Source organism: Equus caballus, chromosome 1 (assembly GCF_041296265.1).
Source record: "Equus caballus isolate H_3958 breed thoroughbred chromosome 1, TB-T2T, whole genome shotgun sequence".
Lineage (NCBI taxonomy): Eukaryota > Metazoa > Chordata > Mammalia > Perissodactyla > Equidae > Equus > Equus caballus.
In genome coordinates this window covers 112,996,777-113,023,864 of record NC_091684.1, presented here as the reverse complement: position 1 = coordinate 113,023,864, position 27,088 = coordinate 112,996,777, and the positions used below count along the sequence as shown (strand labels likewise).

Below are 27,088 nucleotides of genomic sequence, written 5' to 3'. Positions count from 1 at the left end.
CAGATAAGAAAAATAAAGCCCAGAAAATTGTTAATAAATGGCATCGCCAGAATTCAGCTCTACACTTAACAACCATACTATACTGTTCCTTAAGGTAGGTGTGATAACAGGCCTTCAACGTCAGTTTAAATTCTAATGATCACTGATTTTGGAGTTATACTTCAGGAGTTAGAATAGAGGTTTGGAGTCAGACCAGGGTTCAAATCTGGATTCTTTCTTTTTATTAATGTGTGACCTTGGGTGATGTACTTAAACTCTCTGAAGCTCGTTTTCTTCATCTTTGAAATTGAGATCATAATATTTAATTCATAGGACTGTGAGGATTAGATAAGATAATGTATGCAGCTTTTAAGTGCACTGCCTAGCTCTAACTATACTCTTAACAAATATTTTAGTGTTGCAAGACATAAGACATTATTACAGTGGTTTTCTGAATTACATGTTGCGCTAAGTTTTAGTATCATAATGTTTTAAAAAGATTATTGATTCTATACCAGATTTGAATCTTCTCAGAGATTAACCATTTGATTTCGTCCTTCAACCTCTTCTATAGTAAGAGGCCAATTTAAAAATAATTGACAATTTGAGGGAAATATTTGCAATATGTATAGGAAAAAAAGACTTAATCAAGAATGTATGAAGACAACTGAGCCAAAAAATTAGGCAAAGAACAAATCATTCACAGAAGAAGGGATACAAATGGTGAATAAACATAAGAAAACATGCTCAAACAAGTTATTTTCGGCCCAACTCTCTGGAATACTCATCATTGTCATCATCGTAATTATAATATCCACCTCACTCCCTTATTCCCCCTTGACTCCACATCTCCTTCCAATTATCACTTCATGTCTCCGCTTCCTTCATAGCAAAAAAATGCAAAAGATTTGTCCATACTCACTGTGCCTACTTCTTAACCTCTCTCTTGGTCTTGAATCAACTCAAATCCAGGTTTCTCTCTCTCTTTCCCATTGTAGAAGAGGAAGTATGTTTCTCCTAGCACTGTTGAATGCCATCTTGAAATCACAGATGAAACTGATTCTACATAAATCAGAGCAGAAAGGTAAGAGGAAACCGTCCTTAGTGACATGACTGAGAGTTCTAACTAACCAACCTTAAAGCCTACTTTACTTTTAGACATTTCTGTTATCCTTTAATCCATTTGGTGAGGCTTCTGTTTCCTAGAATAAACCTGGATGAGTAGCACCACTCCTCCAGGAAGGTCTATGGATAAAGATGGATTTCCTAACAGGAGGGAACATGTGGGGAAGCAATGACTGGCAGCATTTAAGGAGAAAATTCCTGGAGACAATGGTATACAAAAATGACAGTCAATATTCAACCTAAAGATTTGTACCTAAAGAGTACAGGATAATTCACATGTGAGCCAAGTTAAATCAGTGAGAGATTCAACCAAGATCTGAAAGTGTTGGTGAGAGGACAAGTGATAGGCTTAAAAAAAATCATGAAATGGTTTGAATTAAAATATGTATTTTTTTTGCTCTAGGATTCAGACTAAAGCAAATTTAACGTCCAAGTTTGTTAATTTATCAGTGAATTAAAGAATCCTTGACTCCCTCCTGCCCTCTTTTTAGTTAATTGAGCCAGTATTTACCCATGACCTTGGTGAGATGCTGGAGACGTAATTATGAGTAAGATATTCCTCATATCCTTATGTAATACTACACAATATAATAGGGAAGACAAATATGAAAACTATTACTTTTGTATACTTCCAGTGCAGTGAGTGAATTTCTTGGGTTTGATTTTCAAAACCTGAATTAAAGTTCTTCAACTTATTTTAGAAGAAAACTTTTTAAGCCCAAGATTTAACCAACAAATTTGGCTTCTTTAAGTTCTTTATTAGTCTTACTTTTTTCCGCTCTTTTTTTTTTTTTAAAGATTTTTTTTTTTTAAGATTTTTTTATTTTTTCCTTTTTCTCCCCAAAGCCCCCCGGTACATAGTTGTATATTGTTCGTTGTGGGTCCTTCTAGTTGTGGCATGTGGGACGCTGCCTCATCGTGGTTTGATGAGCAGTGCCATGTCCGCGCCCAGGATTCGAACCAACGAAACACTGGGCCGCCTGCAGCAGAGCGCGCGAACTTAACCACTCGGCCACGGGGCCAGCCCCTTTTCCGCTCTTTTTGGCCCTAGAGAACCAAAGAGAGAAAGGTGGGAGAGGGAGAATGATGAAGTAGGATATTCTTAGAGGGAACCAAAGAGATCCAGAAAAACTCTAGAGTACAGGGAAAATGAGCAAAAAGTAGAACCTGGCGAATCTTTGAAATAAAAGTGAGTTATGAAGCTTCTCCACCTTAAGGTGATTTATTCAAAATTTTATTCATGGCATAAAAAGTGACCACTAGAAACCTGGATTATAAACGCTGACTGTCAAAAACTTAGCCAGGGTTCGAATCCTATGCCATGACCCTTGCCCACTGGTCCAGTTGAGCTGTTTTCTCTGTATTCTGCCCCTTCTGTTGTGCTAAATAATTTTTACATAGTATTTGTAGATAATTTTTCTCTATAAAATATGATCTCTCTACCCAAATTATACTTTACATTTCTCAATTAATGTCTACGTAATTATATATTTTAGAAATGTAAATTGTGTTCCAGTTTATGGCCATCATTCATGAATATCCATTCTCATAAACAATATTTTCATAATACTTCCGAAGTGGAAGAAGAATGATTCCAATTGTGCTGGATTCCAGGAGGGGCATCTGAGAAGTAGAAATTTGCTCTCAGGGATAGACACATTGAATCATGTTTTGAAATTAAAAAAAAAAATGTTTCCATGGCTGAAAATTTCTTTAGTGTATCTTATAGTGACGATTAAGTCTTCTGAATTGAATTCAGTTCTTTCGCTATAATTCTATGTTTTTGTTTATCATAATCTATAAATTCTTAAAGCCTATATTAAACACTTGTACCCAACACAGAATAAAATAAATGGTCATAGCACATAAGGTTATCAATACGTTTGAGGATATTTATGTTTGGCAGAGTCAGACATCCTGACTTTATGTTTATAGATACTCATGTTTATGTTATAATAATGTATACACAGTAAGTATATGTGTATTTGGAGAGTGCTTCATTACATCTTTTATTGTACCAAAGAAGATTTATTATGTGGGAAAAAAATACCTCACATCTCTTATTTCCTACCATTTTAAACAAGAGAATTGTTGTCATCGCTATGTTCACTGTTATCTTCAAACAAACTCATGGTCACTGTGCTTGCTCTTGAGCTGCAATGAATTTAAAAATATAAAACAACAACAACAAACAAATTTAAAAAACATGGTTCCCACATTCAAAGAAGTGGAACAGAAACTCTTAATGTACATGTACTGTGTATGTTAAAGAAAATATAACCACGGAAAGCAGTCTATGTAAATACCAAAGGAGTAATGGAGTTGGCAAATAGGATCCTGTCAGAAGAGGGAGAAGGTTCTCTGAGTTGGACATGTGTGTGTATATTTGGGAAAGAGTTTCACAGAGGGGAGAAACTTAAACTGAGCTTTTGAGGACTGGTAGACCTTGGATGGTGGAAAGATGGGTGAGAGAGAAATCTATTTCATATATTAAGAAGGAAAGAAAGAAAGAGAGAGAGAAAGAGGGAGAGAGAAAAATAAAGAGAGAGAGGAAAGAAGGAAGGAAGGAAGAAGGGAAAGAACAGAAGAAAGAAGGAAGGGAAGGAAGGAAGGAAGGAAGGAAACAAGAAAGAAAGAAAGAAAGAAAGAAAGAAAGAAAGAAAGAAAGAAAGGAGGGAAGGAGGGAAGGAAGGAAGGAAGGAAGGAAGGAAGGAAGGAAACAAGAAAGAAAGAAAGGAGGGAAGGAGGGAAGGAAGGAAGGAAGAAAGAAAGAAAGAAAAAAAAAGAAAGAAAGAAAGAAAAAGTTCTAGAGGCTTCCACTTTTGCCTGGGATATAGAAAGAAATGAAAGACTTTAGCTCCCTAGGAAATAACAAGAAATCATCAGCTCAGCAGTAAAAAAATAAAAAACACATACTTTCTTTAATACCATCAAAGAACTGTGGATGCAAAGAAATCCAAAAGAGCTAAACTCTGGAAAGACAAACCTTTCTAAGTAAATGAAAAATATAGGACGCATTCACACTTTGGTCAGTTGCTGAAGTTGGGGGCAGGTGGGCTGAGGAGCAAACTTATCAGCAAGGACAGTCTTTGCTTAGATAAGAAGAAACAAACCAGACTTTTTGATGAATCTGTGGGCTGCCGTGGCAGACTGAATCTGGAGGAGCCCAAAATGAAAAGAGAATCCTCTCTGCCAGGTTGCTTACAGGGGAATTTAGATGACTAAGCAGAGGCTTGGAGTAGAGGCAGAAAGATTCCACAGACTTGCAGTTTCACAGTTGTCAGGATCTCAGTTTCCTAATAATCACAGGGGTCCCACCATCATGCAGCCTCATTGTCTGTGGTCTCACAGTCCTCTGGGCCTTGGAGAAACGGCAAATATAAAGGCTACTTTCTTTATTTTCTTAAATTTTTTAAAAGTCAAAAACTCTTTAAAAGATAAGCTAAAGAAAAAATTATAACAATGTATGGGGTTTTAATATGTAAAAGTAAAGAGTGTAATAAAAATAGCACAAAAGGTAGGAGGCAGTGTAACTGAAATTATACCTCTATAAAATGATTTCATTACACACAGACTTATATAAAGCTCTTTCAAGATAGAATGTGATAAATTAAGAATGCATACTGTAATCTTTAGGGCAACCACTAAAATAATACTACAAAGACGTACATCTAAAAAGCCAATAGAAGAGGTAGAATGGAATACTGAAAATTTCTGTATTAACCAGAAAAGAATTCAAGAAAAGAGAAACAAAGAAACAACAACAACAACAAAAAATAGAAGGAACAAACAGGAAACCAGTAGTAAAATGTCAGACTTAAACCCAAACATAAATATAAGTAAATTAAATGGGTGAAACACATCCCATGTGAAAATTAGACATTTCACAATGGATAAAAATAAGACCCAAGGATATATTACAAGAGATACACTTTAAATATAAAATCATGGATAGATTTAAAGTAAAAAATGGGAAAAATATATACCAGGTAAACAGTAAGCTTGAGAAAGCTCATGTAGCTATATTAACATCAAGTAGAAGGGACTTAGTCACAAGGAATATTACTACTAGAAATAAATTGGATCACTTCATGATGGAAAAAAGATCAAGTCATTACACAGACAAAACAATCCCAAATGTATACTCATTTAATCACAGAGTTTTAAAATAAATTAAGCAAAAATTGATAGACATAAAGGAAAAATTAGATAAATACAGAATCATGTTTGAGGATTTTAACACCTCTCTATCATAAGTAATTTATAGAATAAGTGAATAAAAATCTTTGCAAATATAGAAGATTTGAACAACATGATCAATAATTTGACCTAATTGATGCTTATGGAACAATTACACCAACAACTATGAACACATATTCTTTTCAATTATACAGAAAGTATTCAATAAGATACACCATATGCTGAACTATAAAGTAAATTCCAATAAATTTAAAATGTTGAAATCTTAGAAAATATTTTCTGACATCGATGAAATTACATTAGAAGTTAGAAACAATAAAACAGATACGAAAGCCTAAAATATGTGAAAGTTAAACAATAGACTTCTAAATAACCCAGGGGTGACAGAAAATATCACAAAACAAATTAGAAATGATTCTAAATATATGATAATGAAAATACAACACATCAAAATTTGTGGGATGTAGCTAAAATGGCTTTTAGAGAAAATTTATATCTTTAAATACTTAAAAGAGAAAAGGGTGAAGGTTAAAAATTTATAATCTAAATTTTCACTTTAAGAAAATAATGAAAGAAACAAAATATACCTTAAGAAAGTAGAAACTAAAGAAATAAAATGAAAAAATCAGAATCAATGAAGTAGAAAACAGATAATAAAGAAAATCATCAAAATGATAAGTAGCTTTATGAAAAAAATGAATAAAATTGATAAATTGCTGCTAGATCAAAGAAAAAAGAAATGCAAATTATCAATATCATGAAACAGGAGGAATTGCTACAGATCCTATAGAAATTAAAAAGAAAATAATGAGATATTCTGAATAAGTTTTGCCAATAAATTCAACAGCCTAGGTAAAATTTACAATTTACTTGAAAAGTACAACCTTTCAAATAGTCAACAGAAAGAAATAGAAAATTTGCATAGTGTTATGTATTAGCCAGCTCAGGCTATCATAACAAAATCCCACAGACTGGGTGGATTAAACAATAGAATTTATTTTCTCACAGTTCTAGAGGGTAGAAGTCCATGACCAAGGTGTGGGCTCATTTCATTTTCTGGTGAGAGCTCTCTTCTTGGCTTGCAGATGTCTGTCTTCCTGCTGTGGACCACATGGCCCTTCCTCAGCACTCTGGCACCTCTTATAAGGACACTAATACTGTCAGATCCGGGCCCCACCATTATGACTTCATTTAACCTTAATTATTTCTTAGAAGCCCTGTCTCCAAATCCCTCAGCCACAATGGGGGTTAGGGTTTCAACATATGAATTTCAGAGGATACAAACATTCAGTCCATAGCACTCTATATCTATTAAAGTAGTAAATGCTAAATGTAAAATTTAAAAGCTTCTCATTCCCCCTGCCCCCGAAAACAAAGAAACAAACAAACAGAGTGACATCAGCCTCATAGGGGAGTGAGTTTCCCGGAAACATTTCCCCTCCAATATACAAGGAGAAAAACCTTCATAACCCAACAGAGGACATCCAAATACAACACAAAAAAACGTCAAAGAGACCCACGTAGCCATACGATGGATAGCAGAGAGGCTGGAGGCCCCTCAGAGGAGGTGGAACAGGGTAAGAGATAACTTGGCTCCCTTCCGTAAAGACTGTGATCAGGACGGCAGGAGGCCTCTGAGAGGAAAGGAACAAGGGAGGGGATGTTTGTTCTCGGGAACATCAAGAAATCCCAAGTGCCCTTGCAGCCTAGAGGGAAGCCCTCTACCAGGGCAAAAGCTTTCACTGGGGGTGGGGGAGGGGTGACCTTATCAAGCCAACAACCAAGGAGAGCAGATAAAGAGAGCAGAGGGAGAAAACTCCAAGGAGAAAGCACCCCTCCCCCACCGACTGAGGCCCCGCTCCAACCCCTGGGATTTTGGCTGAAGGCACAGGGCTCAGAATACATGGCTCTTGACCCCCACCCAGTGATGATAGGTAGTAACTGTGACCTAATAACATCAGGATGCGAAAAAACAGAGCCACTCCATCTAGCAATATCAAACATTATATTAGATCTCCAGACGAGAGAGAAAATGACAAGTACCCAGAAATTAGTGCTGAGAACACAGAAATATGTAACCTAAATGACAAGGAATTCAAAACAGCTATGATCAAAAAACTCAACGAGGTAAAAGAGAATGTAGAGAAACAATTCAATGAGTTCAAACTACTTCACAAAAGGGACTGAAACTATAAAGAAGAATCAATCAGAAATATTAGCGATGAAAGACACAATGGAAGAAATAAAACAAAATATGGATTCCCTGAACACTCGAGTGGACATCATAGAGGAGCATGTCAGCATAATCGAAGGTAGACATGTTGAAATGCTCCAGACAGAGGAGGAGAGAGAACTAAGACTAAAAAGAAATGAAGAAATCTCTGAGAAATACCTGAATCAATTAGGAAATACAACATAATAATTATAGGTATTCAAAAAGGAGATTGGAGTAGAAAGCTTGTTCAAAGAAATAATAGCAGAGAACTTCCCACACCTAGGGAAGGAAATCCACGTGGAAGAGGCTGCCAGATCTCCTAAACATGTCAATGTAAAAAGACCTACTGCAAGGCATATAGTAATTAAACTGGCAAAACTGAATGACAAAGAAAGAACATTAAGGTCAGCAAGGCAGAAGAAAATAACCTACAAAGGAGCTCCATCAGGCTTTCAGCAGATTTCTCTGCAGAAACCTCACAAGCTAGGAGAGACTGAAATGATGTTCAAATCATTGAAAGACAAAAACCTTAAAAACTTTCCCAGACAAGCATAAGCTAAGGGAGTTTGTAGCCACAAGGCACCCCCTACAAGAAACCCTCAAGAAGGTCCTCATACCTGAAAAAAAAAAAATAAAAAGGAAGAAAGGGGTTACAAAGCATGGAGTAAGGTGTTAAATAGGTAGACAGAATCAGAGCAGGATAACCAATACTCAAGTATAGCATTAAAGACAAAGGGAAGGAAAACACCAAAAACAGATAATCTTGTCATTTTAACCACACACTCATAACACAAGATGGAATAAGATGTGAGAAAAACAACTTATGAGGGGAAGAGGAGAGGGACTGAATCGATTTAGTCTAAGGAAATTGGAGGCCATAAGAAAAGGGACTATCTTACCCATAAGATCTTGAATACAAACCTCAGGGTAACCAGTAAACAAAAAAGCAGAACAGATACACAAATTTTAAATAAGGAGAAAACAAAGAAACACAACATAAAAAACTACATAACTCTATTGGTAGGCCAAACTACACAGGACAAGAAACAAAAGAAATGCAGGAAAACTGGAAAATGAGAGATAAAATGGAAGTTTTAAGTCTTCATATCTCGATATTCACCCTAAATGTAAATGGATTGAATTCTCAATAAAAACACACAGTGGCAAGATGGATCAAAGAACAAGACCCAACAACATGCGGCCTCCAGAAAGCACATCTCAACTCCAATGACAAACACAGGCTCAGAGTGAAGGGATGGAAGATGATATCTCAAGCTAATGGCAAACAAAAGAAAGCAGGTGTTTTAATACTTATGTCAGACAAAGTAGACTTCAAGATAAGACAGGTAAAGAGAGACAAAGAGGGGCAGTATATAATGATCAAAGGGACACTCCATCAAGAAGAAATAACACTTATAAATAATCTATGCACCCAACACAGGAGCACCAAAGTACATAAAGCAACTATTAAACCTAAAATAAGACACAATAATAGTAGGGGACCTCAACACTCCACTCACATCAAGGGATAGATCATCCAGACAGAAAATCAACAAGGAAACAGTGGAATTAAATGAAAAGCTAGACCAGATGGACTTAATAGGTATATATAGAACACTCCATCCAAAAACAGCAAAATACACATTCTTCTCAAGTGTACATGGAACATTCTCAAGAATAGACCATATGTTGGGAAACAAGGCAAGCCTCAGTAAAGTTAAGATTAAAATAATAACAAAAAACAAACAAACAAAAATCTCTCCAGGCCCAGATGAGAAGAGAACTTCAAACACTTCAAAAGTGAGTACTTGCAAACATTTAAGGAAGAATTATACCAATGTCACACAGTATATTTCATAAAATAAGAAGGAGGAAAACATCCTAATTTGGTTTATGAGTTCAGCATAATCCTAACTCCGAAATATTAAGAAATAGAATACAATATATAAAAATGATAATATATAATGTTTAAATATGACGTATCCAATATGGCAAGGTTGGTTCAACATTCAAAAGCTAATTTAAATTTATCACATTAATAGAATAAAGAAGGAAATTACATGATTATCTCAATAGATGAAGAAGAAATCATTTGACAGAATTCGACAGTCATTCATGATAAAATCTCTCAGAAAACTAGGAATATTCTGAATCTAATAAAGAGATGTCCACATAAAAATTTTCACTTAATGGTGATACATTTAATGCTTCCATCTAATTAGAATGTCATAAGGAAATCCATTCCATCACTTTTATTTCATTTTTCCTAAAGGTGCAAGCAATGCAACAAAAGGAAGAAATGGCATAAAGATTTGAAACAAAAATGGAAAGCTGTCATTATTCACAGGGAACAAAATTATTACACAGAAAATCCTAAGGGAACTACCAATAAAATGCAAAACCTAGAATTAATGAGGGACAGAATATAGCAGCATTGCAGGATTCCAGGTGACTATATAAAATTTAGCAGCATTCCTATATAATAGCAATACTTTCCAAATAATAGGAAAATAAAATTTTAAGATGCTGCTATGTACAGCAATGTCAAGATAAGCCAAAATATTTAGGAATAAAATTGACAAAAGATGTGCAAGACTTGTATTCTGAAAACTAATAAATAAATTTAAAGATAAATCAATTGAAATGACTAAAACAATAGATTCATTATTCTTAATATGAATAATTTTACCCAACTTAAAGTATAAATTCAATGCAGTCTGAATCGAACTCTCAGCATGCTGTTTTTAATAGAAATTATCAAGCTGATTCTAAAATTTGTATTTAAATGCAAAGCTAAAATGATTCTGAAAATTAGGAAAAAATTGACAAATTTTGTTACTTGATTTCAAGAATTACTATAAAACTATAATAAAAATCAAGATGACATAGGTAATAGAAAAAAATAGCGAGTCCAGAAATAGATCCACACATACACAATCAACAAATTTTCCGCTAAGTTTTTAGGATAACTCAAAGAAGAAGAAGATAGTCTATTTGACAAACTGTGCTGGAACAACTGCATATTCATAGGAAAAATAATCTTGTCCACTACCTCACATCTAATGCAAAAATTAATTTCATATGGAGCATAGACCTAAATATAAATGTTACAACTTTAAAACATCTAAATAAAAAATAGAACAGTATGTTTGTGATTTTGAAGTAGGCAATAATTTCTTAGATAGGATACAAAGTCATTAACAACAGAAGAAAAAATTACAAATTAGACTTCATTAAAACTGAAAAAATGTCTGCTCTTCAGAAAATACTATTAAGAAAATAAAAAGGCAAGTCAGAGGGCCAGCCCTGTGGCTTAGTGGTTAGTTTGGTGCACTCTGCTTCGGTGGCCTGGGTTCAGTTCCCAGGTGCTGACCTACACCACTCCTTGGTGGTCATGCTGTGGTGGTGGCCCACATACAAAATAGAGGAAGATTGGCACAGCCCAGGGCCAAGCTTCCTCAGCCAAAAAATAAAAAATAAAAAAGGCAAATCAGAGGCAGGGAGAATATATTCACTTCACACTTTACAAAAGAAAGTATATATGAAGCTGAAAGGTATGTAAAAAAATGTGCTCACCTCACTAATCATGAGGGAAATGTAAATTAAAACCATAATGAGATATCATGTCACCAGAATGGCTAAAATTAAAAAGATTGACAATGCTAAGAAGTGGTGAAGATGAGGAACATGTCGAGCCCTCCTACAGTGTGGTGGCCGTGTAAAACGGCACATTTGGAAATTTTTGAAAACTGTTTAGAAGTTTCCAGGAAAGATAAATATATACCTACTCCATGGACAAACGATTCCAACTCTTAGATATTTACTTAAGAAAGATAAAAACCAATGGGGCCAGCCTAGTGGTCTAGTGGGACCACTTCGGCGGTCCCAGGTTCACCGGTTTGGATCCCAGGTGTGGACCCATGCACCACTTATCAAGCCATGCTGGGCAGGTGTCCTGCATATAAAGTAGAAGAAGATGGGCACGGATGTTACCTCAGGGCCAATCTTCCTCAGCAAAAGGAGGAGGATTGTTGGTGGATATTAGCTCAGGGCTAGTCTTCCTGAAAATAATAAACAAATAAAAAAATAAAAATAATAAATTAAAAACCAATCTTCTCAAAAAAGGCATATATATGGATATTCACAGTAGCTTTATTTACAACAGCAAAAACTGGAGAGGGTGAGGTGAATCTATTTAATGTTCATCCACAGAAGAATCGATAAGCAAACTAGCTATTCATAAAATGTCATACTACTCCACAATAATATATATAAAAACATATATAAAAATTATAAGCACTATGCTAAGTGAAGGAGACCAATCACAAAAGAATACACAGAGTATGATTAAGTTTATTTGAAGTTCAACAGGTAAAAGTAAGCTATAACGATGGAGGTCAAGTGGTCGCCCCTTGGTGGTGGGGGAGGTTGAGAACGGAGGACCCAAGGGAACTTACAGGGGGATGAATATGTTCCACGTCTTGAGTGGAGCAGTGGATACACAGCTAGAAACATTTTTTGAAACTTATGTAACTTTACATTTCAAGGATGTACATTTTTGTATATAAATCATCCCTCAACAAAGCTGATTTTTTAAAAAGTTAGAGGCAAAAATACTTTTACCTTTTTTTCCAGATTTTTTATTCTAAAGATAATGTGTTTGTTTTGTGGGAGAATCCAGTGAATCACTCATATTCCTACTCTCCAGATTATTATAATTGATAATATTTTGGAGTGTTTATTTCACCCATATCTTTTCTTATTTTAGTCTTGCAATTTTAAGTGACATATACTCAGTTTAGAAAAGTTTAAAATATACATAACAAACATGAATAAAGCCAATAATGCCATCAGCTAGACTTAACAGCTATTAGTATTTTTCATTGCCTTTTTCTCTAATAATATTTTTAAGCTATAAAATTATCACATGATTATTACAGAGAATTTAGAAAAATATGGAAAGTATTGATAAGACAATACAAAATTACCTGGAATTCTATTTTTCAGAAAGAACCACTATCTATGCTCCAAGAAGGTTATCGGCCACTGTCATCAGCAGCCAGTAAATAGAACTTCTAGCCCAGCCTCATCTTACACTTCCAGCTAATGACTCTATGACTAGATGTTTGTTTTTTGCTTTTAATTAAGCATCGTTAGTTTTTAGAGCAGTTTTAGGTTCACAGCAAAATTGAATGGAAAGTATAGAGAATTTCCATGTACCCTGTGTCTCCCCCCAACACACACATAACCTCTCCTATTTCAACATCCCCCATCACAGTGGTGCATTTGCTACAATTAATGAACTACATTGACACATCGTTATCATCCAAAGTCTGTAGTTTACATGGACTCACTCTTGGGGTTCACTCCTGGCAATGTTTATTCTTCAGGTTTTACAAGTATATAATGACATGTATCCACCATTGTAGTATCATACAGAGTATTTTCACTGCCCTAAAAATCTCCGTTATCTCCCTATTCACTCCTAACCCCTGATCCCTCTACTGTCCCCATAGTTTTACTTTTTACAGAATGTCATATACTTGGAATCATACGGTATGTAGCCTTTTCAGATTGGCTTTTTTCACTTAATCATATGCATTTAAGCTTCCTCCATGTCTTTTCATGGCTTGCTAACTCATTTGCTTTTAGTGCTGAATAATATTCCATTGTCTGAATGCACCACATTTTATTTATCCATTCACTATAAGGACATCTTGTTTGCTTCCAAGTTTTGGCAATTATGAATAAAGTTGCTCTAAGCATCTCTGCGCAGGTTTCTGTATGGACATAAGTTTTTGATTCATTTGAGTAAATATCAAGGAGCATAATTGTGGGATCATATGGTAAGAGTATATTTAGTTTTGCAAGAAATTGCCAAACTGTCTTCCAAAATGGCTGGACCATTTTGCATTCCTACCAGCAATGAACAAGCGTTTCTGTTCCTCCACATCCTCCCCAGCATTGTCAATGTTTTGGATTGTGGCCATTCTAGTAGATGTGTTGACTAGATGTTTCTAACTTTCATTTTCTTTCCTTTTCACAGCATCACAATGTAGTTCAAAAAAGAAAACATTTTCTAATTTTTGTAACAACTGGTAAAATCACTAAATAATGCCATACATGTTCTTTTCCAAATACATATGTCTTTTTCATTTACCTTTACATTTTGAAATTAACTGAAACCTAGGCAAAGAGGTAAGATTGACAGGCCTGAATGCTAAAGGTTAATTTTTCCTAAAAAAGGAAGCAGCCTATAGAAATAAACATGACCTTGAATCCCCTTTTATAGCCTCCTTTGGCTTGTTTGAGTGCTTATTTCTGTAAATAAAAACCTTTAGGTCAGAGAGAAATATCTCCCCTACAAAATTTACCCTACATTTCTCAAATTTCCCTCCTTTGTTTCTATAACATGGTTCTTTTTCTTTTTTTTTTAAGGAAGATTAGCTCTGAGCTAACATCCACTGACAATCCTCCTCTTTTTTTTTTTTTTGCTGAGGAAGATTGGCCCTGAACTAATGCCCATGCCCATCTTCCTCTATTTTATATGTATGATGCCTGCCACAGCAGGGTTTGCTAAGCAGCATGTGGGTCCACAGCCAGGATCCCAACCGGCAAACCCTGGGCTACCGAAGTGGAATGCACCAACTTAACTGCTGAGCCACCAGGCCAGCCCCTCTATAACATGGTTTTTGTTTCTGCTTTATCTAGCACCACCCTCTTCTCAGTTTTATCAAGAGACCAAACTTGAATACTGCTGTGTTTTCCCCTTGCATTCACCAAAAAGAGTCCATTTGGAAGAAAGCATTGGTGAATTGCAATTTTTTCTTTCCTTTTTTTTTTACCGAAGAATCACGGGAAAGATGGAGAACACATTTACACTGAGCAAGGCACAGAAATGTAATCCTAGGATCTCTTCCCAAACCTTTTTTTTCCCCTTCAGCTTGTCAGATGCCATGTCTTGCCCCCTCTCACTTCTCTAACTCAGTCTTGCAGCCTTCAGTTTTCTCTTCTCTGGATACTCCCTTCAACATGCTTTCCCCACGGAGAGTAATTCATCACTGCCCCAGCTCCTCCAAACTCACAAATCCTCATCCCACTGAGTAGCTACCAAGGGCCCTGAAAGTCACATTCTGACTTGTATTGTAGTTAATTACACCTATGAGTGGACCAATTTTATTAACCTTGAAGCTTTGACAATTTTGAGATTCCTCTACAGGAAAAAAAAAGTTAATACAGCATCAGGTGTAAAGTGTAATATTTATTTAAAATGAAAGAGGTCACAATAAATTGCAAATTTAAAAAGGTAACAAATGCCACAAATAACACAAAATCCAGAATGTCACCATAATAAATTTTCAAGTTAACAGCCTGGTGCCTCTATTATACTTTTCCTCGACGTTTTTGTCTAGATACTGTTTGAGTGCCTCTTCATGTAACAACAGCTTTGTAACATCTACCTCTATAGAGAAATCTGAAAAATAATTTGCTTTTTCTTTTTAACCTTGTTGGTGAAAATTAGTGTTTTGAAATTACTGAATTTTGGAAAAATGTTTCAAACTTCAGAACTGTTATTATTGGTAATTTCTTGTAAAAGTTTAGAATTATTGTCAAATGTGGGAAAGCTTTTCTTTTTTCATACATGAATTATAAAATTTCAGGGCATTTCAGTTTTTCTTAAGGAGTGAACTGCTCTTTGACATCACTCGTTAACCAGTTTGCTTCCTTCTAGTAATGTATCTTTTGTAGCTTCCTCAGTATGAATGTTTTATGTCAAATCACCAATACTGACTTTTTTCCCAATGTAGTGATGTGATTCACTACTTTTGATTATTTGTAGGAGTGTACCTGAAGGCATTCCTACACCAGGATTGCTAACAGTAGATTAACTATGCATAGAAGTAAGAGTCTACCATGTAAATATATCCTGACAAATGCAGACTAAATAGATTTCCAGCTCATCCCCAAAGGTAAGTCTTGAAAATAACGGAGGCCACTCCAAGGTTCTACTTGACTTAAAGGGAAACTTGAAAAAGGCAAAGTCAAAGAAGAAAGAGACAGAAGTCTTAACCCATTCATTATGTCTAAAATGTCTTTTGCAATTTTATAAAATCAGATGATCTTGTAACATAATGCTGGACCGCTTTCCTGAGCCTTTGAAGGCTTAAGCAAGTGAGAAGTCCTGAGGTCTAAGCTTCCTCAACTTCCCCATGAATCAGCCTCTGATTTCGCCTATATCTATATTTTGATCACCACTTCATTTCATTGCCCTCAATAGACACACTAAAAGGATATAATGTATCTATATTTTCATCCATATTTATGTTCCTTAAATCATCTCATAGCCGGCACAGCACCCTATGCCTAAAATAGTTTCTTACTTATGGCAAGCACAAGATATAAGCTTTTAGAATTAGTTGGATTGGACTGAATTTAATTGACAGTGTAAAAAATTTAATTGGGTTGGTTCTTATTCTTTTTATGCCTTATAGCAAATTGAGAAAAATGCAGGCTTTGGAATTGCTTACTAGCTGTTTTTAATTTAAGGAAAGTTATTTTACTTCCCTTAGACTCTGTTTTCTAACCTGCAAAATGAGGAAAATAATATTATGCCAGAGACTGCTAATTGTCTCCCAGTATGCATTGCCTTCCTCTATAGTGAGAGAAGCCCTGGTTGAGCTGGGCACATGACTACCCAGAATAAAAGCTGTAATCCCAGACTCTCTTGCAGTTCATTTCAGATGAATGAGATGTAAATGTCACATAACTGCTTCCCAGAATCTTTCTGAAAAAAGAGCTGACACACGTCCTTGCCTCCTTCTTCATCATCTTGATGTGCGGAATAAACAAGATGCTAGAGCTCTACCCGCCATCTTGGATCATGAAGGACAGGACCACACCCCCAGGGGAGCAGAAGAATGGGCTGAGAGGTTACTTATCTGGTGGGAGTTTGAGGAGCAGAGGGTGTCAATCTTGAGCTGCTCACCTATACGTATTTTTGTTTCAAACAAATACCATCTTGTCTTATTGAAATCACTGTTATTTAGAGCTTCTGTTGCTTGCACTGAGTTTGATACCAATGACTGCCTTGCAGAGTTTGTGAAGATTAAATATGTAAGTTATCTAGTACAGTGTCTCACACACAACTGATATCTGCTCAGCGTTTTCTTATCTGGATTTTTTGTTTGCCCAATGAAGTGGTCCTCAAAAATATCATTATACTCCTGATGCTAGCTAGTAAACATCTTCATTCCTCAGTTTTCTAAAACTAAGTCTTCTTAATTTCATCTACGTATTAAACTCACTAGCTTGATCTCTTTTATGAACTGTTAGGAGGGGAAACTTCTAGGATGGAATTTAATATTTTGTTACTGCGTAGATTTTCCAGCATGTACTGGTATGTAATTTTTCCCAGCATATAATTTTCATCCTATTTTCTATTTTTTCATCTTGCTGCTGTCAGCTATAACTTAGAAAACGTCTTTAAATAGATATCTGGAAAAGGAAAAAAAGCACTGCAAATGTTTTTTAAAAGAAATTACAGCACAAGCATCTGTGTACACAGTTTACAGAATGACCAAATTTTGTCCTTTTAAGAGAGGTCAAAGAAGCTGAGCTGAAGAGGATCTATGCCAGAATCTCCATGAAACTGAAATTAGAAGGAAAAAATGGTACTTTTCTTTTCCCCCAAGATGTGAGTTTAGTTCATATTATTATTTTATAATGGAGGAGATTATACACATATTCAGTCCTACCTTCCCAAATCCCCATTTTTTGTAAAAGTTTTCTTCGCTACCATGCAGTGGATTAGTTCTTTCCTTTTGGACACCTCGTTTGGCTTCATTATCTTGCAAAGTTCTTTGGATGATGACTTATAGCTCTTTTCCACTAAAGATGCAAAATGCAAATAGAGTCCAAGGCAGAAGAGTGATTTTCTAGGAGCAGGAGAATGCTACAGGAACAGAGCTCCCCGCCTTTCGGAGTCAGCCCCTTCTTCAATTACAGCCCTGCCACTCCCCTCCTGTGGAGCCCCGCGAGGTGCACTTGTTAGAGAACATACAACGTAACATCAGCTCAGGAAGGGCCCCCAAATTAATCTCTCCTGGTACATTAGGAAACACTTTGCTGACATTTGCTGTCCCTGTCAGCCCTAATAAAGAGATTTTTACCTGTATTTGCCTATTCAACACTTCAGCCCCTCAGCCAATTTTGGAAATTATTTCTGATTTATGGCTCTCTCTCAGGCAGTGTCATCCTGCCTGTCAATTACGCCTCAAAGCAAATGCTAAGTGAATGCCGGCTGGTAAAATTAATAAGGGAAACCTTTACTCAAAAACCTAGACAGAGGCTTGTAAAGGGGATCATTCAACCAGGCAGTAACTCGGTGGCTGCCTGTGATATTTATAAGCGAGACAGAGGTACATGGAGAGCTCAGTCACACACAGAAGGGAGAAGCCTTTTTCTCCCCTCTGTATTAGAAGCTCAGCCACTCTGGAGAACACGATGACCATCACGATGAGAGAGTTCAGCGGTCCCACTCTCCTCGGATGCGAGCCGGGGTCATGCCCAAGCTTTGCAAGGGGAAAACAGTTCAATTTCAGTACAAACCCCCAAAATGGAAAGATACCTCTTTGTTCTGTTCTTCTTCTTATTAGCAGTAGTATTTTAAAGATTACTGATATAAATAATATATCTCTCAGTTTATATGTTTTTCAGATACTTGACACTAGAAAAATTACTGCTATCAAATACATTCATGATTGAATGAATGAATGAAGCAAGTCCACTTAATCTCTGAAGTTCCCTATGTCCACCCATATTTACAGCAACCTTGACCACTCACCTCATTTCTCTGTAGACTCCAGCCTCCTGACCTTCTCTCTGAGCCTTACATTTGCTTAGCTTTTTTCCACCCAGGGCCTTTGCGCATTCTGCTGCTTCTACCAGGAATGATTTCTTTCCATGTTTCTTCCCCCGGAGAGGTTGAACTCACGCTTCAGGCTCTGGTCCTAATAGCACTCCCTCAGAAAAACTTTCTCCTCAACCGATGTGAGTTTTCATCTTTTTCTCCTATTCCATCCTTTCCTTTCTTTTATGGCACTGATTAGAGTTAGTAATCATGCGTTAATTTGTGATATTATTGTTTCAATACTTGTTGCTCTCACTAAACTTTATGCAAGAAGAAGCAGGCCCCATGGTTCTTGTTGATTTACATCTAAACCCTCAGGATATAGCACACCCCTGGCTCATAATGGACTCTCAACGAATACCAGTGAGTTCACAGATGATGAATGAAGGCTTAATCTCAGGCTAGATCTGTACAATGCTTTGTCACTTGGAATCTGAAAGTGTGTACTATCTTATTCTTGTTTTGCTTTTCTGCATATATGATATGTCCACAAAATATAGTCTATATTGTTGCCTGAAATAATTCTTGCCATCTAAATATGCTATTGGCAGTAGGTTGAGTATCATATATACATCTAGCACCTTTTCTTCAGCTTCGTAGTAAGGTTAGTCGTTAAATGTCTGACCTCTCAATGAAAGCACAACGTTCTCAAAGTGAGAGAACCACATCACACTCACACATGGTTCCTCCTGAATGTGGCCACACAGAGGTGCTCAATATTTCCCAAAGCCCTGCCTCCTTTTCTTTCTGTAGAGCTGAGTTGCAATGTTCATTGTCATTCATTTGACAACCATCAGTTGAGCGTGTGCTAGGTGCTAAGTAAGCATTTAGCATGACCGTGTGTTACCAGAGATGAAAGGTATTGTACGTGCCCTTGGAGAGCTCACAATGAACATGACCACCATTAGAACACATCCCAGGACTTTATGAATTGCATTTATTTTTATGTCTAACATATAGGAAAAGATCCCAGTGTATCGTAGGAATCTAGAGTAGGCTCAGATCCTTCATCCAGTATGAATATATTCAATAATATCATGATCTTACTAATTTTTCACTTAGTCCAAAGGCCCACTGTCTCCTAAACTGGGAGATGACCTTATAGTGACAGACTTCCATGGCCTGGAATGCTTATCATCTAGTAAGCATTGAATAAATATCTATTGAATTGTTGAATGAGTAATTAAAATATGTCACTGAATAAACAGGATTGAAACAAAAAAACAACCCACTAACTGGGAAAAAATATTTGCAAGTCATACATCTGACAAAGGCTTAATATCCATATTGCATAAAGAACTCACACAACTCAACAACAAAAAATCAAACAACCCGATCAAAAAATGGGCTGGAGACATGAACAGACATTTCTCCAAAGAAGATATACGGATGGCCAATAGGCACATGAAAAGATGTTCATCATCGCTGATCATCAGGGAAATGCAAATCAAAACTACACTAAGATATCACCTTACACACATTAGAATGACAAAAATATCTAAAACTAATAGCAATGAATGTTGGAGAGGTTGTGGAGAAAAGGAACCCTCATACACTGCTGGTGGGAATGCAAACTGGTGCGGCCACTATGGAAAACAGTATGGAGATTCCTAAAAAAATTAAAAATAGAACTACCATACAACCCAGCTATCCCACTACTGGGTATCTATCCAAAGAGCTTGAAATCAGCAATTCCAAAAGTCCCACATACCCCAATGTTCATTGCAGCATTATTTACAATAGCCAAGACATGGAAGCAACCTAAGTGCCCATCAACAGATGAATGGATAAAGAAGACGTGGTATATATATACAATGGAATACTACTCAGCCATAAAACAGAACAAAATCGTCCCATTTGCAACAACATGGATGGACCTTGAGGGAATTATGTTGAGTGAAATAAGCCAGATAGAGAAGGACAATCTCTGTATGACTCCACTCATATGAGGAATTTAAAAATGTAGACAAGAGAACAGATTAGTGGCTATCAGGGGAAAGATGGGGTGGGGGGTGGGCACAAAGGGTGAAGGGTGCACCTACAACACGACTGACAAACAATAACGTACAACTGAAATTTCACAATATTGTAACCTATCATTAACTCAATAAAAATTAAAAAAAAATACGTCACTGAATTACCAAAGCCATTCTCCAGACTGAACCTGAAAAATCTTAGTGGACATGGTAGAGGTCATGTCTGTAAAGCTTCCTCAAGGAGCTAGAGACAGATGTTGGTGTTTGTTTCCAGAATCTTGCTTAATTCACTTTTGTTGACTTCTGTAGAACATTTTCAACACTGTATAGTTCAGTGTCAACTTCAGAACACATCTCTTTAGTATTAAGGGGAAGGCTCTGTTAACTTTCCTCACTTCAGAGAGGCAGAGGAATGCAGCGGAAAATGGTATTGGACTTGAAGCTGTGACATCCGTCACTTCCTAACTAGATAAGGCGCTTTGCCTGCTACATCTTCATCTCCTCATCTTTAAAATCATGGGCAACTACAAGAATCAAGTGAGTTTTTAGAAAGTGTTTTTAAAGTACTATATCAATATAAAGCATTATTACTATTAGTAAAGTCTGGTGATCTAGGTTATTATGTTCCTCACTCTAAGCTGAGTGCAAAGTGTTCTTCATGACTTCAATCCTGTCTCTGTGTGTCATCCATAGAATGCTTTCAATAAATTCTTTCAATATTCCCTGAGGGTAAAGGAAAGAGAGCTAAAGGAGAGAGATTTTAATACTTGGATTAAACTGGACAAAAACGGGGGCAATAATACCTTATTAATTCATCCATCAGATACTTATTTAATCGTTGATCATCTACTATGTAAAAGAGATTGTTACAGATACTGAGGATACCAAAGAGAGCGAAATGGAGTCTTTTTTCAACATGGAGGTTATTAGTGGGTGCTGCAGAATGCAGATTGTCATTAAATTTGTCTCCTCAGGCCCCTTGACTATTTCCTGGTCCACCTACACACAGTTAGGTTCAAGATGCATCCCTTAGAATTGAGAAACTTGCAGCTATTAGCAAGGCCAGGTTGAAACTGAGACCATGGTATTCCTGTAGATCAATGAAACATTAGCGCTGAAAGAGAACCTGGAGGTCACTTTATGACATCTCCTCATAGCAGAATTGAGATCCTTATTCCTTTTTTTTTTTTGAAGATTGTCCCTGAGCTAACATCTGTTGTTAATCTTCCTCTTGTTTTTTTTTTTATTCCCCAAAGCCCCAGTACACAGTTGTATAGCCTAGTTATAGGTCTTTCCAGTTCTTCTGTGTGGGATGCTGCTGTAGCATGGCTTGATGATTGGTGCCATGCCCGCACCCAGGATCTGAACCTGTGGAACCCTGGGCCACCAAAGCAGAGCATGTGAACTTAACCACTCAGCCCCGGGGCCAGTCCCGAGACCCTTATTCCTTAATGCTGTCTCATCCATATGAATGGTTAGGGAACTTCTAGTTATCAATGACTACTGCTATTCAAGCCAGCCCTGGTGGTCTAGTGGTTAAGATTCAGCATTCTCACCACCACGGCCTCAGCCCCTATCCCATTCAGGGAACCATACCACCCATCTTTCAGTTGTCATACTGTTGTGGCTGCCTATTGCTGTGATGCTGAAAGCTATGCCACTGGTATTTCAAATACCAGTAGGGTCATGCATGATGGACAGGTTTCCGTAAAGCTTCCAGACTAAGACAGACCAGGAAGAAGGACCTAGCCACTTTCTTCTGAAAAATTGGCCATGAAAACGCTAAGCGGAGCATTATCTGATATAGCACCAGAAGATGGGAGGATGGCTCAAAAAGACCGAGCAGGCTGTACACATTGTTACTGGGAGTCAGAATCGACTTCATGCTAACAGGTACTATTCAGCTTCTAGTATTCAGCATCTTGGCATTTCTTACAATGTTTTAGAGAATATAGAATGCTATGCTTGTTTTTCCCACCAAGTGAATCATTGTGAGCATGATCTCTTTGAGTTAATAAGTAGATTTGTAATGTATATGGTTATCTACAGAATAATTCCCAAACATGTAATTTTTTACGGGTTTTTATCAAAAGGATTTGTGATTCAACTTGTGAACGCTATTCTATGACCCCATGAGACCACAAACACCTTAGCTGACTTTTGTTATAGAAAAAGTCATAAAAACTGGTGTTGGACAATTCTAGTATCAAATGCAGGTTCCACTCCTTTGTATTATACACTTCTGAGAGATAATCACATCTGACACTGCCATGGGAGGGACACAGTACTGACTAAATGCGCAGATGTTGGAATCGTATATCTGAGTTCGAAGCTTCCTCCACCACTTTCTATCTCTGTGACCTTTCAAGTTACTCAACATTATGGATATCTAAGTTCCTCATCTGACAAAGGAAGTAATAATGATGCCTTCTCATAAGGTCGTCACAAAGGTTAACTGAGGTGACACTTGTAAAGCACTTGGAACAAAGCCTGGAAAATGGTAAGCATCCAATATTTATGTAGCTATGTAACTGCTAGTCAGGGTTCCTGATTTCAAATAACAGAAATTTACCTTGGTTAATTCAAGCAGAAAGAAATCTATTGAAAAGGTATTGGTCTCTCACCAATTTGAGAAGGCTGGTGAAATTGAACGCAGAAAGGAACAGAGGAACCAATGCATGGTCAAGACATTGCCGTGGGAGGGTACCATCACCAGTGCCATCTTCAGCAGAACCTATGAGTTACAAACATTTTACTCAGCTGCAGCTTCCCCTGATAATCTCTAAGGGACTTGGCCTCCTTGTATCGTAAGTTTTCTGGCAATTACAGACAGGAGTATCTTTTTGGAGGAGCTCCAGTCACATGGCCCATGACAGGTGACAGGAACTATAGCCATTATTTTACCAGCCTTCTTCAATAGTGTTGGTATTATCATCCTTCCATTTTGAAAATAAGAAAACTGAGGCACAGAGAGATGTAGCAACTTAGTCAGCTATCAAACGGCAGAGCAACCTATCAAGAATTTACACACACGACTGAGAACTCTAATACCCTATTCTTTTCACTGCACTGTGCCTCCAAAGTTGGGATCTGTTTCTTACATTTCATGCTCTACCTGCCTTAGTACTTACCACAGGGCTGAGTATACTCATTCAATGTAAGGAGAATTAAATTGGAGCAAAGTTCATCTTTGTTGCTAGAGCCATCTTCCCTCCCAAGCTGATCGAGATTTTTTGTGTAGTTTTGCCCGTGGCAGATGCATTTTTGAAAGTAAAGTGTTTTGGGTGTAGATGTACAGAAATATATATAAATATTTAGATACCTATCTAGTTTGTATGCATAATAACAGCAAGTCTGTGTGAACAAGAAGAGTAATGACTGATTTCAAGTAAGAGAGGCCCCTTTGTACTTGACATCCCCTTCCGAATTACTGTGTCACAATCTTCTCCCACTGAGTCAGTGAGGTTCTAAACATAGGTTTTGAGCATTTGGAAGAGATTTCTTTGCCTGAACATGAATGCTAATCTCTTCTCTTCCTAGGGAAGAATTCTAGCACTGGGGCCCTGTAGGTCAGCAGATTTAGCTCTGGGATTCATCTCTGTCATGATTGCACCTTCAATTCCAGAACAATTATGATCGGATATGAAACTGTACAATTGGGATGCGAAAGTTTTAGAATGACACAGAGTGATAGAATGTCCTATTTTTGCATATTCCTGGAATCCCAGATTTCATTTTACTTTAGGAAGCCTTATTTGTCTACAAAATCCAAAGCTCTTGGAACACATATCTTAGGAGAACAACTCCCCACCTTCCTGGCACTATGAGGCTTCAAAATCTCAACGATTATGTAGACATTAGATCCTGAAGAAAATAAAAAAGTAAGGGAGGATAAAACCCCAAATTTATGTAAAGTTTCAGATTAGACATCTCCTTTAATTGTCATATTAAACAATATAGCCAACACTTTAGCATATCTTGACTCATTGAGTTTTGATCCACGTTAGTCCTTTTAAATAGATAATTTTTACACTCCCCAAAAAGTTCTGCAAAGAGTATTTTTTTCACGATTTATTTGAGAGTAAATTGAAAGTCAGAAAACCTCAGTAGTTATCTCAATTCTAAGACTTATTATGTGGCTGAGGCTCTAACACCAAAGTCCACATGTGAATGCACGCTAACACACATGAAGCAAGAACAGGGCCATTTAGAACATGTAGATGTTATTTTTCCCTAGCGGTAGGGCAGAATCAAATTAAATGTAGAACAGAAAAGAAAAAACATCAGGTATTAATGGGAAATTAGTAAAAGGTTAGAAGGAAGACGAGGAATTTGGGGAAAAGCAACATTCCATTGAATGGCGTATATGAAGTGTATCGCGCAGGGTCGATGTTTTCTCAACACGAACATTTTAAACTATTTCTACATGCCCCATGTTGCTTGTCAGCAGAGATATGAAAGGGATAAATATAACCCTTAGATTTTCACAGCTTTGCACTTTGAAAAAAATCAGCAATCCTTCTCCAGTTATCAAAACCCAGCATTTCTTGTAATGATGGATGCAGCATCCTTTGGAATTACTCAAGTGGTGGTAGCAAATGCTGGAATAAATTGGGGACTTTTAAAAATCAAAAGCCTGATTTCCTGTGGTTCAAAAGCTGCTAACACGGAATTCCCTCTATGCGTCCCCCTTATTCATCAGAGCACTTTCATCAGCACATTCATCTTCAAGCCACTTAGCTCGTTCTGCCCTTAAGTTGGCAGAATGCTCTCATTGGATTTGTTCTCTGTGGAAAGGGAGGATTTCTAAACACTTTTGCTGCTTCTACCCGATCAAACTAGATGCGCCGTCCAGGTTAGACATGATGCTGTTCCAGACATAACTCTTTCAAATTGTCAGAACAACTTTCAGCTTGGGATGTTTTGCTTGGCTCTCTAACTCTCTGAAAGTAAAACCAGTTGGTCTCCCACTTACAGGTTTGGTTTTGTCCCCACTCATAGACCAGTTATACCCTATTTCCTGGGAATTGCTGGAGCCCCAGGCTGGTGGTTGGTGTTCTGTCAGTATTGACGTCAGTACCTCTGACCTTTTGCCCTTCCTCCAAACATAGGAAAGAAAGACTAAAGGTGAGGGGAACAAAGGATACAGAGAAGGACTATAGATCATTTAGATACCTATTCTTCAAGCCAAGATTATTCTTACCTTTGGGATGTCGTAGTCTCTTGCTCTTGCTCTGTGTAGAAACTTCTTGCTCTAATGCTTTGGCACCTGAATCCTTCTTAAGTCTTAGGTCTCAGGTCAAATGTGACTTCCTTAGAGAGGCCTTCCCTGATCACCCAATTCAATGTAGCCTTTGACTCTCCAGGTTGACTCATCCCCATCGCTCTGTCAGTCAGGCACTTATCCACATTGAGAAGCATATTGTTTCTTTGCTTCTTTTTTTTAATTTTCTCTCCATAGCCCCAGTACATAGTTGCATATCCTAGTTATAAGTCCTTCTAGTTCTTCTATATGAGATACCACCACAGCATGGCCTGATGAGCAGTGTGTAGATCTGTGCCTAGGATCCAAACTGGTGAAGCCTGGGCCACCGAAGTGGAGCATATGAACTTAACCACTCAGGCACCGGGCCAGCCCCTTTTTGCTTCTTGTTTATCTCTCTGCAAGGTAAGCTTTCTGAGAAGAGGAAATGTATCTCTTTTTTAATGCTGAAATATATGCAATTTGTTGGGTAAATAATCAATGTTAGTTTCCTATAAATAGTTTTTGTGGCCTTTCTTATTTTTATTTCTATTTTCTTACAAATATACACAAAACATGATTATTATGTAATCACAGAACATATGTTTCCATGATTTAGGGTCACAATTTTCTACAACGACTGTTACGTTAGTCTAAAAGTTCCATCATATTAAAACAGTAGTATAGGGTGACACCTCAGCACCCATTTCCCCACACAAAGTTATGGGCCAGTTTTCTTTATTATATGTCCTCATGGAATTAGGTGACTTCTTTCTTAGTTTATTAGCATGAAGATTTCACTAATTCCTGACTTCCCTCTAAGAGGTAAACTCTGAGATAGGAGGGGTTGTGTTCCCTTTTCCTCTCCACTGTACCCATATCTAGCTTGTTTCCTGGAACAAGGAAGCTCTCAACATACTTCAACAGGTAGGAATGAAGGATAAAGGTAAGAACCCTAACCTTTTTCCTGTGTCCCACTTCCAGCTGGGTTTCCATTTTTGACCAGAGCCCCTGCCTCAGTATTCTGGATCCTCACTCCTGAAACAGGCATTGGCCTTCTACCCTGACCTTCATGGAAGTCCTGTGCATGGATGGATCTCCATGACCTTCAGCCTGAGCTCCATGCTTATCTGCTTACCTTCAAGAGATCTGCTTCCAAAAGACTCTGGAGATGACAAGGTCCACTTCCTTCCTTGGGCAAACATGTGTTGGTTGTTGTTGGATCTCCCTAAAGCAGACAGCTAGCGTGCCTGTCAGGAGCAATGCTCTGTTCTCCCAGCAGCTCTCGTGCCTGAAGAAACGGACCCTGACCACAGCAGATATGAACAGTGCTTCTTCTAAGAAAAGACAATCTGAGGCTCATGGGTGGTGCCAGCCATAACGCTGTTTCTTAGCTTGACATAGGGAAAAGGAATTCTCATTTGAAGACATTCAATTCCAAA

General features: G+C 37.3%; 1 long non-coding RNA gene across 1 annotated transcript; it reads left to right on the top strand.

Annotated features, from left to right (window-relative positions):
• LOC138924156 (uncharacterized) lies at nt 1-27,088 on the top strand. Its single transcript, XR_011438895.1, has 3 exons — nt 1-94; nt 978-1,063; nt 26,631-27,088. It is a non-coding gene; the product is annotated as an uncharacterized lncRNA (long non-coding RNA).